Source organism: Heteronotia binoei, chromosome 8 (genome assembly GCF_032191835.1).
Source record: "Heteronotia binoei isolate CCM8104 ecotype False Entrance Well chromosome 8, APGP_CSIRO_Hbin_v1, whole genome shotgun sequence".
Taxonomy (NCBI): domain Eukaryota; kingdom Metazoa; phylum Chordata; class Lepidosauria; order Squamata; family Gekkonidae; genus Heteronotia; species Heteronotia binoei.
In genome coordinates, this window is record NC_083230.1 from 65,454,105 (window position 1) to 65,473,050 (window position 18,946).

Sequence of the window (18,946 nt, forward strand, 5' to 3'; positions counted from 1 at the left end):
TCTCTCACCTAGAGAGAGAGAGAGAGAGAGAGAGAGAGAGAGAGAGAGAGAGAGAGATAGATAGATAGATAGATAGATAGATAGATAGATAGATAGATAGATAGATAGATAGATAGATAGATAGATAGATAGAGAGAGATAGAGAGAGATAGATAGAGAGAGAGAGAGAGAGAGAGAGAGAGAGAGAGAGAGAGAGAGATAGAGAGAGAGAGAGAGAGAGAGAGAGAGAGAGAGAGAGACAGACAGACAGACAGATTTATTGTCATTGTTCTCAACAAAAAGAGAGCAACGAAATGAGGTGCTCTTCCACAAAACATACCAACACATCAAACACACATATTCATATTCATACCATTTAAATACATCTAAATGCCAGGTTCCCTGCCACAGAACGTGCAATCTACAGATACCAGCTCTCCTGCCCTGCCCCACAGCGCAGGGAGAGCTGACCAAGCACAACAAGCATGCTGGTTCTGGGTCTCTCACCCAGATGCCAGCTTCCCTGCCACAGAACGTGCAATCTACAGAATGTGCAATCTACAGCTCTCCAGCCCTGCCCCAAACAACATGGGGAGAGCTGGCCAAGCACCACAAGCATGCTGGTTCTGGGTCTCTCACCCAGATGCCAGGTCCCTGCTACAGAACATGCAAACTACAGATGCCAACTCTCCAGTCCTGCCCCAAACAACACCACTTGCAAACAAGAGAAGCGGTGGACCACACCTAGCTCCTCATCATTCTGTATCTGACACAAAGCAAGAAGCATTTAGACTTACCTTGAGTGATGGATGGTTGGCTGTTCCAGGCTCTTTTGTGTTACCCAGGGTGCACCACGAGGAGGTGAGCCAGAGTTGCACCCCAAATGAGGAAGATCATTGGGAGGACCTCAGATTGTGTGAGAGGAAGGGAACCATTCCTTCTCTCTCAGCTCAGCAGCAACACACCAGATATCCCATTAAAGGGACCTCAGCATTGGTATGGCTGCTGGCTGCCTGTCATCATCACTGGGACCTCCCTCTTTCTTCCTCCTGCCCCTGAAAAAAAAAACTGGGTTATACTGGCTGGGCCTGTGGGTGCTGTCAGTTACAGCTGGGGGCTGCAATGGGCCTTTCAGTATTATTAGGCATGTGTGGATGGGGACTGGGGAAATTTGGATTGCTTTGCAGATTTTAAATCAGCATTCACTTTTGGTTTGGGGATGGATGAGGGGAGGGGGGGGTGCACTGCCAATCAATTTGTGAGTGAGTTTTTGGGCTGTCTTTGGACTCTAGTCTATGTTTAGGGGGAGAGCATTTTACAACCACCTTCCAAACGTGGGCCAAGAGAGGATGCAGGCACAAGTAGGTGCTCACTTCATTTACTTTCAAAGTCTATGTTCGGGGAGGCTAACAGAGGCAAGTTGACCTTCAGGAAGACCAACTGCTCTACTGTCCACGGTTGCAGGTGATTGCAATGTGGGCAGACAATGTCGTCCATATGCGAAAAGACGCGTTCGCTCTGTACGCTCGTCAGTGGACACAGAGGAGAAGGTTGGCCAGACTCCCTCCTTCGAGACCCAGTAGTTCAAAGGAGACATTTCCTGTGACTCATTGGGCTTCGAAAGAGAGTCCCTCACCATTGCAGCATGCATCTCCACTCTCAGGGGCCTACCGCTCCCAGAGAGGTCAACGAGCTGCCTGATGAGTGTCATCTTGGCACTCTTCTTTGCAGGAACACTGCCTAGCCAGGGAGGTTGAGGATGAACAGCAGTGGAAGTGGCAGATGAGCTGCTTCCACCCCCTTCCTCCTCAGCTACCGGCACTGGGCCCACCCTGACTCTGCAGCGCTCGACCTTCTGGGAGAGCTCATCTCACCAGTGATTGAGCTCATTGGCCCGCTCAGCGATCGTGCCCTTAAGACGCAAGTCTTACATCATGTAGACCTTATCCTGGGTGAAAGTCTGAAAGCGGGCCTATAACAGCACCCGCCTCACGGTCCCACTGGATCACTTTTATGTGCTGTTTATGGCTATCCCAGCCCCTCTTTCTCCTCAGTTCTTCCTTTTTAAACTTTTCCCTCAGGACTATAGAACTCAAGGGGTGAGTATGATGGATTTCTCTGTTCTAGTCTCTTCGGGGGTTTTTGCTTTCTTTCAGATGGATGTATAATACAATTCATAGGGGACCACAGCAGCTTTGACAGTTTTCCCAAATTATAGGCACCAGAGAACTTTAACATAAACCACAGATATTTATTTTAAACACAAAGTCTTAAACTGGGGATATGGGAGATATTTACATGGGCTAAAAAGTATCTCACACAGTTAACAAGTTGCTCAGTTGTTTCAGGCTTTCTAATATTTTCTTTCTCTTAGGTCTCTCAGGTTCACAGTTTCTATATAACACACTCTCCACCACTAGCAAAGGCTGGCCTCTTGGGTGTAATGTGCCAAGTCTCTCACAAGTCGACTGGAGCCTCTACTCCCAGCCCTTCAGACTTTTAGACCCACATATATTCCCTCAACCACATCTCTAGTTCTCAAGAGTCGTGCAGAGGTGTCTGTGACCGCTCAGGTCTTCACAGTGACTCTCCTTCTTAGTCACACACAGCCCCTTGCTGTTTTTATAGAGCTAGCAGTCAGCTTTGCTTCTCACGAAGACTCTCCTTAGCTACGGCCCCAGCTCCCTCAAAGACCAACTCTCTCAGACTCTGACAGGCACTAACTCTCTCCGGCTCTGTTAGGCACTAACTGACTCTCTCAGCCATTAGCTGACAATCTCTCACTGAGAGTTCTGAGCACTCTGGCCCCCACCCTCAGGTCACCTGACGCAGGCTCTGTGTGTCTTCGGTTTTCTTGGTTTTCTGTTAACCCAAACCTTACTGTCACAGGGCCTCAAGCCCTTCCTGCAGCCTAACAACCAGGGCACGCACCGCTGAAAGAACATCTACACGGCCTTGAGCTGGCACTAGAAATGAGGCCAGAACCTCACAGGCCATGTGGACCATGGACCGAACAGTGCAATGCTCGCCGTGTCAGATGAGAGCATTTCTGTGTGGGTCTTGAAGGGCCCAAGAGCCTCCACAGTCTGAGAAATGACAACCCAATCCTCATGGGCGAGACGGTTCTCATCTTGAAAGACCCTTGTCTCAGAGACAAAGGCATCCAGGGCTGCTCTCTGCTCTATCATGCGCTCCAGCATGGCACAGGTGGAGTTCCAGCATGTGCTGACGTCACCGATAAGACCATCTGTTTCTCACTCATCAGATACAAGTCTGTATAGCTGTGTGAGAAGTGACCCGTGATGTGCCGACACTTCTGGAGCAAAAGTCAGTACTCATGGGTCACGGCTAGATACCGACGATCCTGGCTTTTGGTATGGCCTAATGTGTCCTTAACCACGAGGTAGAGAAGGTGGGCCACGCAAGGAAGGCATTTAGGCCCTGACGCTGGACATCTGCCTTGACAGAGCCAGTTTGGTGTAGTGGTTAAGTGTGCGGACTCTTATCTGGGAGAACCGGGTTTGATTCCCCACTCCTCCACTTGCACCTGCTGGAATGGCCTTGGGTCAGCCATAGCTCTGGCAGAGGTTGTCCTTGAAAGGGCAGCTGCTGTGAGAGTCCTCTCAGCCCCACCCACCTCACAGGGTGTCTGTTGTGGGGGAGGGAGATAAAGGAGATTGTGAGCCGCTCTGAGACTCAGAGTGGAGGGCGGGATATAAATCCAATATCTTCTTCTTCTTCTTGATGTTGGAGCCACTGTCAGTCACCACAAAGCCCGTAGCGACGTCCCTGCTGCCTACCCAGCCCTCTAACTGTTGTGAAAGGATGGCTCCAAGAGTGTCCACCATGTGCGGCGCGTCGACTGCTTTGGTGCGCAAAAAGGCCCACCAATAGCCAGCCTGGTGGCCCTGACCCTGCCTGCCGCTACTGTCACCCCCACCCTGCAGCTCACTGGGTTGCCACCAATGTGCAGTCAGGGAGAGATACCCCTCAAATGCATGTTGGGAGCTGCAGACATCTGAGGTGAAATGAACAGTCCCCCCGGCAGCACGGGACAAATGTTGCTTCACCACAGATCTGGTCACCCTTAAAACAGATGGCACAATGGCCCTGCTAATGGTGGTTCTAGCAGGAACTTTGTACCAGGGCGCAGGTACTTGAGGAACCTTAGCACCCTAGGATTCTCAACCACTGAAAATGGAAGTACATGGGTGACCGACCTGGCAATGTTCCAGGCGATCACCCTCCTGCCGTACCTAATTCACCCTCTTGGAACACAGGTGCCACCCCCACCAAACATCTCAGGCAGAGGTGGCTGGCGTCCCTGCCCTGTTACGGAACTCTCCTGGAGAGCTCTGGAGGTAGTCGTGATAGGACAGACCTCCTGGCTGGGTGGTGTTGACCACTTGGGCACCCCAGCACCAGCCTGCTTCTCCCCCTTAAGAAGCACCACCTGGTGGTGCTTCTGCAGTTGGTTCTGCATCCCCCCCGCCAGAGTCAGGTGGGCAGGGTCCCACCCACGACTGATCTGGGCCCTGCACAGCTGGCACTGCACATAGTGTGGATCCTCCATAAGTCGGAAATGCTTCCAGACTTCGGAGGTGTACGGATGCCCAAGCTGACCGGCAGCTTAGGTGTCCAGAGCCACCTCCTGTGTGGTGCTCAGGGCAGTCACATCATGTCTCGGGGTGGCAGGTGGTGCTGGACACCAAGGGGAAGTGGGATGAAATGGAGGCACCTCATGTGTCTCCATTTCTTCCCCCTCCACCCCATGCGGCCTCCCCTCCTGGCCATCCCCTGAAGGACTGCTGATGCCCAAAGGAACCGAAGAAGGGGCCGGTCCTCCTCAACTAGCTTCTCCTCCAGCTCCTGCACGACACTCTGCACCCTCCTTGGGGTGATCATTTTGGACAGAAAACTGTCCCCAAAGCTCATCTCCAAGGAGGACTGCTCTTGCTGCCCCTCCTCCGGCTGCTGAGGCCTAGCGACATCAGCTGGATGAGAGACTGCCCGAGCAGCAGACCCCTGCTCAGTGCCAGCACCTAATGGCACCTCTGCTGGGGGGCGCCCCAGCAGCAGCCTCAATGAAGGGCCCAAGGTGGGACTTCTTCATCACACTCTGGCCAGAGGTCGGAGTGCTGGAAGGTGGCTGTGGAGTGGCTCTACGCACAGGTGAGGGGGAAAACTGGGTCCTCCCCCTTCCCTCCACCCCTCTTATCTTCTCCTTGGCCTTGCTCCCAGGGCCCCTCTTCTGCTGCCTGTCACTCATGTCACCCTTGGCCAGTCTCACACAACCTGAACTGAGAGTGGGGTTTTTTACAAACCTCTTACTACACTGTACCCTGAACCAACAGGTGCCTTGACTTCTTTTTTAAAACCTTCCCACCAAACTTGTTTCTTTGTTTTTGGTCCCTGATCTGTCCTTCTTTGGGTTGGGGTGTAGTAGTCTGGTAAAGTTTAGGAGACTAGGTGATCCTGCCTCTACCTGGCTACAGTTTTTAAAAGGCTACCTTGAGATGAAGGCAATCCTTGTTATATCCTCCTAGTTAAACTTCTCCTAACTAGATCCTGGGACAAACTGGATTTCCTTGCAAACTAGAAATCAGGTGTCCCCTGTAACTAGAGTGAAGCTGTGGTTTACCCTATGGAAATCTAAGGATGCACCAGCTTTCAGTGGCTGAAAGCAAGATGCACTGCAACCCTAGTCTCTTTAAAAGGGAGTCTGATGTGGCCTAGTAGTCACACTGCCTTTTATGAGAAACCTAAAATCTTTTTAAATCGCCCCTAAGGCCTAGTTGAATTTTGAAAGAAGATAAAGCCCTAAACTGGATTATTTTTTTTTAAATTTCAAAAAATACAATCCCTAAAATCACCCTTATTAGTGGGGCAGCCTATTTAGTGGCCCTAGCCAAACCGAAAGCACCCTCAGACTCCAAAAATAACTCTATAAAAACATAAAAGTGACCCAGCCCACACACCAATCCCCACACCAACCAGAGGTAATTTAAAAAAAAAAAACATGACAGAAAGAAACTTAACTTTTCACCCACCCACCCCAAAACCAGAACCAGAAAAAGGGACAACAGGACAGGATGCAAAACCAAAAACAGATCCAAACAGATCACTGAGAAAAGGTTAAGAAACTCAACTGTTAAAAAAGTAACCTTTTTAACAATACAAAACCTCAGGCCAAATCAGTCAACACCCCCCCCCCTCCCAAAACCAGAACCACGAAAAGGGACAACCGGACAGGATGCAAAACCAACAACAGAATAGATCCAAACATTCACTGATAAAAGGCCAAGAAACTCACTTGTTAAAAAAGAGACCTTTTTAACAATAAAAAACCTCAGGCCAAAACAGTCAACAACCCCCCCCCCCCAAACAAAACAAAACAAAACAAAAACCAGAACCAGGAAAAGGGACAACAGGACAGGATGCAAAACCAACAACAACAGATCCAAATCACTGAGAAAAGGCCAACATACTCAACTGTTGAAAAGTGACCTTTTTAACAATAAAAATTAGGCCCAACAGCCCCCTCCCTCAAGAACCAGAACCAGAAGAGAAAAGGAGCAATAGCAGCTCAACACAGCAGCAACAAATCAAACACAGAATCCTTGACTTTTAACAATACAGGAACTTTACCAACCCCTCCCCCTCAAAAAACCTTCACCCTAGCCCCAAGAAATCCAAGCCACCCAATCAGGAAAAGTAAAAGGACACTGCACTTTTAAAAGTCCTCTCACTAAAGTAAGATATAGGCAAATTGGCAAACCCCCCCCCACCCCAGGTTCCCAACCCCAGCAGAACCCCCTAACCCCAAATAAGCTATTCAGTACCCACCCACCCAAATCTGGATAAGTAAAGGGACTCTGAGTCTTAAAAAGTCTTTTTACTAACTAAAATAAAAACAAGAACCCCAAGACTGTCTTACCTTAGATGTCTTCTCTTCTCCAGGCAAGTCAGGCAAGGCTGAAGGAGTACAGCAGCTGAGGTCAAGGGCCAGCGCAGCACAATCTCTCTCTCACACCAACACCAACACAGCAGCAATGGAATGGAGTCCAGCCAGGCAGATTCCTTAAAAAGGTTCTCTGGCCCTACACAGAACAGTTTCAAAAAATACCACTGCTCTGTGATTGACCAAGTAAACAAAAGAACAACAATATTGCTGATGGCTGGGGGATTAGCCCAGCCATCAGCTACACAACAGCCCTGCAAAGCATGCATTTGTAATGCATTTTGCAAATGCATGCTTTGTATTGGCTGCTGGGGCTCCTCTCCCCTTCCCTCTCCCTCCCTGATCCCAGGAAGGCTATGGGAGAGGCGGGAAAAGACTTCCAAAGGTGGGAAAGGAGACAAGCAGCTCCCCTGAGGCTGCAGAAGCTCCTTTCTCACCTTTTCTATGGACTTCTGTATACTTCTGAATATTGATACTGAGAGCCAGTTTGGTGTAGCGGTTAAGTGTGCGGACTCTTATCTGGAAGAACCGGGTTTGATTCCCCACTCCTCCACTTACAGCTGCTGGAATGGCCTTGGGTCAGCCATAGCTATTGCAGGAATTGTCCTTGAAAGGGCAGCTGCTGTGAGAGCCCTCTCAGCCCCACCCACCTCACAGGGTGTCTGTTGTGGGGGAAGAAGGTAAAGGAGATTGTGAGCCGCTCTGAGACTCTTCGGAGTGGAGGGCGGGATATAATCCAATATCTTCTTCTTCTTCTCTTGATTCGGAAGTATACAGGGAGCCATATATGGCTCCCATATAATGGCTTCCAATTGGATATACGGCTTCAGAAAGGGCTGCAGAGCTCCTGCAGCCTTACAAAAGGCCCTCTCAGTAGCCCACACACACAGCCTCAGAAGGCCACTGCAATAGCCAGGGAGCCTGGCACTGCCTCAGAGGACATGGCTGTCCCACCTTTACTGTCTTTCACTCCCTGTCTCCCTCCTCCGCTCAGCCTTGCCTCAAGATGGTTGCCTGAGAAGGAGATAGGGAAGCCTCACAGGGTTGTTCAGATCAAAGGAGGGAGAGAAATGAGGAGAATGAGGTCAGCTGCTTTGGTCCCTGCCCCCCCCCCCACACACACACACTGAGGAAAAAGGCTGTCCTTTTCCATAGAGGCTACAGGGTTGGCAACTGCAGGTTAGGAACTTCCAGATGTCAGAGATCAGCTCCCCTTGAGGTGTGTGGGGGGATTAATGCTTTCATTTAGATGGGTGGGAAGACAGCAAGGCTGGGAAGGGGAGCCCTCACCCAGAGGCCTTTCCAGGTTGGTGGGAAATTCCTAAGGGATCACTACAGGCCTCTGCGGGAAAGGTCTTTCCTCCTGGGGAACTACTGTTGCCAATCTCCAGGTGAGGGCTGGAGATCTCTCAGAATCACAGGTGAGGGCTGGAGATCTCTCAGAATCACAGTTGCTCTCCAGATAGATGGCAGAGATCAGCTCCCCTTGAAGTCAGGGGGTAGGAGTGAATGCCTTCAGTTGGGTGAGTGGGAAGACAGCAAGGTTGGGGGAGCACTTGCCCAGAGGCCTTTAGTGGTACCTTTCCAAGTTGGTGGGAAAATCCTGAAGATTCTGTGGTGGAATTTGAGGAGGACATACAAATCAGGGCTTCAGAGTGGCATCTTCCAGACCCAGGTTCTTCCTGTTGAAGCTGACTGGGTGGTTTTGGACCAGGCATAGACTTCCAGCCTAACCTGCCTCTCAGGGATGTTGTTCAGATCACATGGGGGGAGAGGAGAATGATGCAAACTGCTTTGGACCCTCCACTGTAGAAGCTGCAGGTTAGGGGTGGGGCCCAGAGAGGGTGGGGTTTAAGAAGGGATAGGACCTCAGACAGGTAGAATGCCATTTCTTTCTGGGGAGGTACTGGAGATCACTCAGATTTACAACCTCTAGATGGCAGATATTAGCTCCCCTTGAGGGGAGTGGTCAACGCCTTCACTTGGGTGAGTGGAAAGACAGCAAGAGTGGCAGGCACTCGCCCAGAGCCTCCTTTTAGAGCCCATTGTATTTTTCTTCACTACAGGCCTTATTCCTAGTAAATCATAATTGTGAGATGGCCAAATGGAGCTCTCCCATTCACTTAGGGGTGCATTCCATGCACTCTACAAACCATTGGCCCATCATGGCTCAGTCTGCACCTCTGGCCTCCCATTGGCTGACTTCTATGCCCCTGCCTACTTGCAAGCCTTGGAATGTTGAACAAACTACCCAAACAGTCTTACCTTAGAGACAGACACATCTGAATGGGGTTTTTGTGTGTGTGTGTGCTCTCTCTGTGTCCTTTCCTCAGAGGCCATGGTGGCCTCTTCTTTATTTATTTATTTAATGATTTATATCCCGCCCTTCTCACAAGTGGCTCAGGGCAGCTCACAACAAATAATTAGACATAATTTAAACAAGCATATAAAATATTAAGATTTAAAACATTCAAAAAATTAAAACCTAAAACATTAAACAGTATAACAATATGTATAACAGAGCTACGTGGTAAGCTACTTAACATTTCCCGTATCAGATTAGATGTAGACTAGGTGAAAGCTAGCTGGAAGAGGGTTGTCTTACATGTTAGAGAATTTTGCACGCAGCAGAAGAGCTGAAGGAGAGGGACAGGCAAAACACAGGAATTAATAGACAAGAGAAACAGCTGTATTCAATGGTAGATACATTTACCAGAATAGTATCCAATATTCAGAGTCGTTGCCAGGCCAAGGTCATACACAGTAATCAGTACACACTTCAGTAGATAACAGTATACAGCAGTAAGTATACACAGCACGATCCAAGCACAGTAGCATAGGATCCAACACCAGCAGTGTTCGCTGCCACCCAGATAGTGAGGCTCACAGTACCCACAATCCTTACAGGCAGACTGAGCAGGCTCACTGAGCTTCCCTAAGTACACGTACCAATCATGCAATCTTACCAGAAGGTTGCATCAGCTTTGTGAGTCAGCACAAAGACTAATTACAGGTGAGGTCATCCCACCTTACCTAAGTAACAGGTAACAGCTGGACCATGATGCAGCATGACTCAGCATGACATTGCAGAAACAACATTACTATTACCTAAGATGGAGTCAGTCAGCCATTTTAGGACTGAGTTCCAACATTACAGGCCCTGCGGAACTGAATAAGGTCCCGCAGGGCCCTCACCTCCTCCGGCAGCTGATTCCACCATGTAGGGGCCATAACAGAGAAGGCCCTGTCCCTAGTTGATTTTAGGCGGGCTTCTTTTGGCCCGGGGATGGCGAGAAGATTTTGGGTTCCCGACCTCAGTACTCTCTGGGGAACATGTGGGGAGAGACGGTCCTTCAGATAGGCAGGTCCCAGGCCATATAGGGCTTTAAAGGTAATAACCAGCACCTTGTACCGAACTCGGTATATTACTGGGTGAGCTGGTAGCCAGGCAACCACTGTTGACTCTGTCAGTAAAGGGAGAGGCCTTTACTGCTGCACTCTCCAAAGTAGTTATTTTTCCCAGGGTGGAGAGAGAGAGCTGTTGTCTGAAGTCCAGATCTTCAGGCATCACCTGGAGGTTGGCTACCTGAGGCCTGGCTGCTTGCTACTGTTTAGCAGTAGCCCCCATTCAACAGACAGCATGGCACAGGAGTTAGGGCTGCAGAGCAGAGTCTGCTAGACCCAGGTTCTTGCTGTGGAAGCTGACTGAGTGATTCTGGACAGGAGAATGATGTAAGCTGCTTTGGTCTCTCCCCCTACACACACTGCGGAGAATGACTGTGCTTTTCCTAGGTAGAAGCTTCAAGGAGGGGGGAGGTAATGGAAAGCTGATGTCAGAGGGGCAGATAAAGGGAAGAAGATAGTTGCCAGCTCCAGGTTGGAATATTCCTGGAGACTTGAGGGGTGGCACTTGGAGAGTGTGGGCTTTAAGGAGGGATGGAACCTCAAATAGGTACAATGCTATAGGCTCCATCCTCCAAGTCAGCAATTTCCTCATGAGGAACCATTGTTGTCAATCTCCAGGTGAAGGCTGGATATCACTCAGAATTACAACTGCTCTCCAGATGGCAGAGATCACTTCTTCTGGAGAAAATGGCTGCTTTGCAGATTGGACTCTGTAGCATACCCTGCTGAGGTTGCTTCCCTCCTGCTTTGGTCTCCATTGTGGAGAAAGACTGTACTTTTCATAGGTAGAGGCTGTTGAGAGAGGCTGCAGGGAGGGGGGGAGATGGAAAGCTGAAGTCAGATCAATTCTCCTACAGAAAACAGCCACCTTAAGGCACATACTCTATTGCAGGGGTGGCCAAACTTGCTTAAGAGCCACATAGAATAAATGTCAGAAGTTTGAGAGCTACAAGACATGAATGTCAGATGTTTGAGAGCTGAAAGACAGGAAGGGAGAGAGAGATGGAAATTAAAGCAACTTTAAATGCATTCTTCAAGTTGCCTGCTGGCTTCATTTGGAGAAGTGATTTAAAGAGAGAAATGCCTTCTCCAAGCCAGCCAATAGGATGGTGGGAATTTTGAGAGCCAATATGTGTGAAAAAGCCACATGTGACTCCTAAGCCACAGTTTGGCCACCCCTGCTCTATGGTATACCATGACACAACCACGATAGGCAAAACAACAACAACCAGATCATGCCAAAAGCTCATGCTGATGCTAAGCATCACAAGGCTGAATATGACAAGAAAAGGCGGGGAAAAGTGCACTGCAAACAAAAGAAATGCTGAGCTTCAGCATCTGTGTGACTGTCGTCATGCCCCATCCCCCAATTATTCTTCTTTATCTCCATTCTGGGACTCTTTCAGGGCTTTGAGCCACCACAGATATGGGGACACACACACATGGGGCAGGGGGGGCAGAGCCAGCACCTTAGCTGGAGGGGGTGGGAAGACAACAAGGGTGGGGGGTGAGTGAATGTCACAGGAAGGGAGTAGTGGCATGCCAAGGGTGTGGGGGTAGTTGAGAGGAAGAGTTGGTTGGGGTGGGTGGTATTAGGACAGAGGTGGAGGTGGGAGGTTGGGGGGATGGGAAGACACCAAGGGTGTGGGGGGAGTGAATGCCTTGATTTGGGCAGGGAGATGGGAAGACAGCAAGGGTTGAGGGGCACTTGCCCAGAGCCTCTTTCTAGAGCCCTTTGTATTTGTCTTCACAAAGTTTACCATAAGTTTCATTTAAGTCAAAACAACCCTTTGGTAAGAAGATCTTTCAAGCAATCAGAAATATTTTGCACATTTACATTTTGAATACAGATGTATTTAATCATACTTAGAGATAACCCGACCAAACCTGGAACTGCAACAAGCACAACTGTTGCAAAACACTTAATCCCCATGAACCTCTAGTCATTTTCACATACTGTGTTACCTGCCATTGCATAGGAAAAAGTCCAGAAAAGGGCAACTAGAACGACTGAAGGGTTGGAACACTTTCCCTATGAAGAAAGGTTAAAACGCTTGGGGCTCTTTAGCTTGGAGAAACGTGACATGATAGAGGTTTACAAGATAATGCGTGGGATGGAGAAAGTAGAGAAAGAAGTACTTTTCTCCCTTTCTCACAATACAAGAACTTGTGGGCATTCGATGAAATTGGTGAGCAGTCAGGTTAAAATGGATAAAAGGAAGTACTTCTTCACCCAAAGGGTGATTAACATGTGGAATTCACTGTCACAGGAGGTGGTGGCGACTGCAAGCACAGACAGCTTCAAGAGGAGGTTAGATAAAAATATGGAGCAGAGGTCCATCAGTGGCTATTAGCCACAGTGTGTGTGTGTATATATATATATATATATATATATATATATATATATATATATATAAAATTTTGGCCACTGTGTGATACAGTGTTGGACTGGATGGGCTTGGCTTCTCTTATGTTCTTATGGAGGTCTACAAGCAACATCTTCACCTTCAATATATGAAACTAATGGCTGGATTCTGTGAACAGCTGAAAAACCAAATAAATTTTGTGCTGTTGATATCAAGGCATGTAGTACAAGTGCTTCACAATTTCTGTAGCTTTTCAGCGCCAGGTCAAGCATATCCAGTACTTTGCAAACACAGACTTGTACATGACAATAACACTGCACTGAGTACAACAACCGTCACTGGAAGCAACACTGCAAATCCAATATATAGCATAACAATGAAGGGAGCAACGGTCATAGCTCTTTGGATTGTAGGTGAAGAATACAGAAATTTTATCCAACATATCAGTCAAATGAGCAATAAGGGGCCACCCAATATTGCATTTATAGTTGTGCTGACTATATAGTTGACATGACACTATTTGTATTCTGTTTAAAAGCAACATTTTACTTAAGAAATTGATATTTTTTCCTGTCAATATCATGTTTAGCATGAAGAAGCTCCTTGATGATCAAATTATCCAATTTCAGAGAAATTTGAAAAAACAGTTGAGTTACAGCTATTTACATATTTTGGCTTGAGGAGTAATTTTCATTCACTGCTTCTGACCACAGCACATCACCCAGGTCAAAATTCAAGACTTAGGAGTCTGTCCAGAGGGATTAAAAGAGGCTGTGGTAACACCGCTCTTAAAGAAGCCATCTCTGGATTCTATGTAGCCTTCCTATTACTGGGTAAGGTGATTGAGAGTGGTGGCAGAGCAGCTCCAAATTTCCTGGAAGACACACTGGCACTGGACCCATTCCAGCCTGGCTTCTGCCCTGGCCATGGGATGGAGATGGAGTTGATCACCCTCACAGATGACCTCTGCAGACAGCTGAATCAAGGCAGCCAGTACTGCTGCTATTGGTAGTGCATGTGCAGAGTGCAAAACAGAGAATTGTTCAAGAGTATACTCCGGGAAGAAGTTGAGCCACACACCAGCACCTAGTATAAAAGTAGTGTATTTACAAACTATATACAATACAACTAGTGCAGTGAATAACATTAAACTGAGTGACAAAGTGCTACGCCAGGAACCAACTCTTGACTGAGAGAAATACTGTCTGGCACAGTAGTCCTTATATATACAGTGCAGCCAATCAAGGCAGTCCATAGAGTTGCTGACTTCAGCAGGTGCTTTCCCCTGGTTACCATCCAGCCAGAACCGGCTCACTCACAGGGTCGAACTGACCTGACCTGTCAGATACTGTCAACGTAGATCCACCTACTGCTTCTTGCTTCTGTTATGCCGTGGAAGGAGGACTCAATACACTGACACACCTCCTAGTCCAACAAACATAGCATGCCTAACAACTTCACAACTTTACAGTGTTCATTTACATTTAGACAATTTGTAAATATGTCAGCAGCGTTTTCATCAGATCTGCACTTTGCCAACCTCCCCCAAACCCAGAAACTTGTTTCACACACCAGTCCTGGTTTAGTACTGAGTTCAGACAATCAGTTACAGAGCCACTGTAATGTGTTCTTTGCCCGGAGCACCCAGCCTGCCTTTTTTCGCTCTCCAGCTTTAACACCTCCTGATAGGAGTCAGGCTCAGGCACACTTACAAGATTGACCTCTGGAAATCCATATCTCTCAGGAAGAATACCTTTGGTTATTCTGGAGGATACCCATGGCCCCTGACTAGTACTGGGCTCACTCCCTCCTGAAGCCACCTCCTGAGCTGGAGATTCAGGTTCCAGTTTTACCTCCCGGTGCTCTGCCTCAGAGCTGCCCTCTGAGCACGGCAGTAAAACATTTTCACTTTCCACGCCGTGCAGCTTTTTTCAGCTGCAGTGCTCATTAAAGTTTGCTGACCGGCTGTATGTTATCTTAGCCTGCTTGTTACAAAAGCGATAAGATTTCGTGCCTGGCTCATAGCCCAGGAAAGTTCAACATTTTGCCTGGTCACCTCCCTTCCTTCTGTATTTTAAAGGTATATTCACCCATGCCTGGGTACCAAATACTTTTGGAAACCCCAAATTAGGCAGTTTCCCAAACAGCCTTCGGTAGGGGATATCATTTGTGGCTTTTGTCCACACTCTATTACAAATGTAGGCAGCAGACTGCATAGCCTCAGCCCAATATGTAAATGGTAGACCAGCATCTTCCACCATGGCATACATGTAACCTTGAAAAATGGCCCTCCTTCTCTCTGCCAGGCCATTTTCCTCGGGAGTAGCTGGTTTTGCCAGCCTTTGCTCAATCCCTGTGCTCTTTAACCAGTTCTCAAAGCTATTTGAGGTGAACTCACCCCCTCGGTCTGTCTGAATAGCCTTGATATTCAAATCTAGCTGCCTTTCTACAGCCCTTGCCCACTGTGTGAAACACTGGAACACTTCAGACTTGTGTTTCATTGTGAACACCCAACAGAACCTAGAATGGTCGTTGGTCACAGCCAAGCAATACCTGTTCCCCGAATGGCTCTTGGGGAAAGGCCCCATCACATCTAGGTGTAGCAATTCCAGAGCCTGCTTTGTCACCCTGGAGCTCTGCTTTGCTACAGCACAAGCTTTGCTTTTAACTTTCTTGTACACCTGGCAATCCAAAAAGCATTTGCATGGCTTTACTTTTAAATCTGGCAGCAAAGACAGGGTCTTATTTATAGCATGGAAGCCGCAGTGCCCCAGCCTGCGGTGGAGTAAATGCACACACCTGTCATGTTCAGGCACGTTTGTGACCTGAGCAGCCCTGACAGACTCACTCCCCAGCATATAAACATTTTCTACCCTGTGGCCAGTAGCCAGCAACTTCCCCCCTCCTCCAAGTATCTTACAGCATTTCTGAGTGAACAGAACCTCAAGCCCTTGATCATTTAGAGCACTTACACTCAGTAAATTAGATCTCAGAGAGGGTACACATAACACATTCCTTAATTTACAGCTGAGTGAAGGAAAATCAACATCTCACTCACACTGCACAGCAGCCGTTGACCCATCAGCCAGCCGCACATGGGAGAGTTTGGTATCTTTAGAGTCCCGCAACAAATCTCCCTCATTGCAAAGATGACTCGTAGCTCCTGAGTCGAGTATCCACGGCGACCCAGCACACGCTGCAGATGCTGTAACCAGCCGAGCTTGCTCCTGACAGCTGCTTGTGGAATCCTGACTCCTCTGCCTCTGTCGTCTCTGCCTTCCAGCCTCAGGACAGGCACGCAAGAGGTGAGATGCAGACCCACATCTGTAGCAACGCTTTACAGCCAACGCTCTCGGCTCTTCCTCCGTCTTTGGATGCCTGCCAGCAGCAGCACGGACCGGCACTCCACCAGACGCTCCTCCAGATAAAGGTTCACCAGCCGACATCCCTGGATGGATAACAGCAGCCACTCTCTTCTGGAAGTCGTATAGATGGGCACAGATATATTCCATCATCAAAGCAGCCACATCCACCGTCTCCAGTGAAGTAATGAGCGGAGAAAACTTTGGTGGGAGGGAAGATAACAATATGTATACTCTGTCATCATCCGCAATCACTTTCCCCCGGGACTCCAACTCAACAAAGCAGTCAGTCAGGTTCTTAATATGCTGTCTCACACATACACCAGCTGGCATCAAAGTGCGGAACATCCTCCGCGTCAAGGCCATCAGGGAGCCCGCAGTAGTTCAGGGCATCCCATGCTGCCTTTGCAGAGTCCTTGCCTCTCACATAGATAAGCTGGTCGTCCCCGACACACAGCACAATGTTTGCAAGTGCTTTCTCTGCTAAGACAGTCTCATTTGGAGTTAACACAGCAGGGGGGTTACTCACGAACATCCACTGACCCTCACGCTTTAGGAAGTGCTCCATTCTCAAGCTCCACACAGCGTAGTTGGCAGACGTGAGCTTCTCCACCATCACGGCAAACTGTTGTTGAGCCATCACTCTGACTCCACCAGACAGCTGGCTGCCATCCTCCCCCTCGCTCTCAGAAAAAGATAGCTGAAATTCCTCAGCACTGTCCTCGGCGTCTCTCGCCTCCGGCTCCACCACAGCGTCCCGGCAGCTCTCAAACAACCTCTGCTCAGCGGAACCAGACTGGGCCCATAACCCTATTGGAGGTGCATGTGCAGAGTGCAAAACAGAGAACTGTTCAAGAGTATACTCCGGGAAGAAGTTGAGCCACACACCAGCACCTAGTATAAAAGTAGTGTATTTACAAACTATATACAATACAACTAGTGCGGTGAATAACATTAAACTGAGTGACAAAGTGCTACACCAGGAACCAACTCTTGACTGAGAGAAATACTGTCTGGCAGTCCATACAGTTGCTGACTTCAGCAGGTGCTTTCCCCTGATTACCATCCAGCCAGAACCGGCTCACTCACAGGGTCGATCTGACCTGACCTGTCAGATACTGTCAACGTAGATCCACCTGCTGCTTCTTTCTTCTGTCATGCTGTGGAAGGAGGACTCAATACACTGACAGCTGCTACTGCTTGACCTTACAGCGGTGTTTGTCATGGATTATCACCTACCACTTCCCCAACATAGGAGTCCAAAGGGTGGTCTTGAAGTTTCTTACATCATTTCTCCAAGGTCAGGGATAGAGGGTAGTGCTAGGAGAGAGGTTGTCAACTAGATACCCCTTAGTATGTGGAGTCCCTCAGTGGGCAATCCCCTCTCCAATTTTGTTTAACATCTGTATGTGCACCTTCACCCAGTTGGTGTGGAGGTTTGGACTGGGATGTCCCCAGTATGCTGATGACACCAAGCAGTATCTGCTGATGAGTGGCTAGCTGGATACCACCTCAGCAAATTTAGCTGAGGGACTGGAGGCTGTGGTGGGATGGTTGAAACAGAGCTGGCTAAGATTGAATTGTGCTAAGGCAGAGGTTCTGTGGTTGAGTGGAAAGGACCCGGGATTGAGGTGCTATCTGCCTGCTGGAAGCATGGGGGCACAGTACTACATAGCACACTTCACAAAGTACTTGTCACCTGCTGGGAACAAGGCAAACTACCACAGGACTTTCGCGATGCAATCATCATCACTCTACACAAGAACAAAGGGGAAAAGTCAGACTGCTCCAACTACCGGGGGATAACCCTGCTCTCCATCGCAGGCAAAATCCTTGCCAGAATACTCCTGAACAGACTGGTGCCCACCATTGCAGAAGAACTCCTCCCAGAGAGCCAGTGCGGCTTCAGAGCTAACAGGAGCACCACCGACATGGTATTTGTTCTCAGGCAGCTCCAAGAGAAATGCAGGGAACAGAACAAGGGTCTGTATGTGACTTTTGTCGACCTTACCAAAGCTTTCGATACCGTTAGCAGGAAAGGCCTGTGGCAAATCTTGGAACGTTTAGGATGTCCCCCAAGGTTCCTCAGCATGATCATCCAGCTACATGAAGACCAGCGAGGCCAAGTCAGACACTGCAACAACCTCTCAGAGCCCTTCCCAATAGGCACAGGTGTAAAGCAAGGCTGCGTTCTCGCGCCAACTCTCTTTACGATCTTCTTCAGCATGATGCTTCAAAGAGCCACAGTAGACCTAGATGATGACGATGGTGTCTACATCCGCTATCGCACTGACGGCAGCCTGTTCAACCTGAGGTGACTAAAGGCTCACTCCAAGACAATGGAAAAACTTATCCGAGAGCTACTGTTTGCTGATGATGCTGCACTTGTCTCCCACTCGGTATCAGCTCTGCAGCATATGGCGTCCTGCTTTGCAGAGGCTGCCAAGCTATTTGGCCTAGAAGTTAGTCTGAAGAAGACAGAAGTTCTCCACCAGCCTGCACCCCAGGAAGATTATCACCCTCCCTGCATCACTGTGGGTGAATCAGTTCTGAAGACAGTCCAGCAGTTCAGCTACCTGGGGTGCATCATCTCCTCAGATGCCAAGATCGACAAGGAGATTGACAACAGGCTGGCAAAGGCAAACCGTGCATTTGGCCGACTGCACAAAAGAGTGTGGAGCAACAAACATCTGAAAAAAGGCACAAAGATCAATGTTTACAAAGCGGTTGTGATGACAATCCTCATCTACGGCTCCGAATCGTGGGTTTTATACCGTCATCACCTGCGACTCCTTGAGCGCTTTCATCAGCGCTGCCTTCGCACCATCCTCAACATCCATTGTAGTGACTTTGTGACCAACACTGAAGTCCTC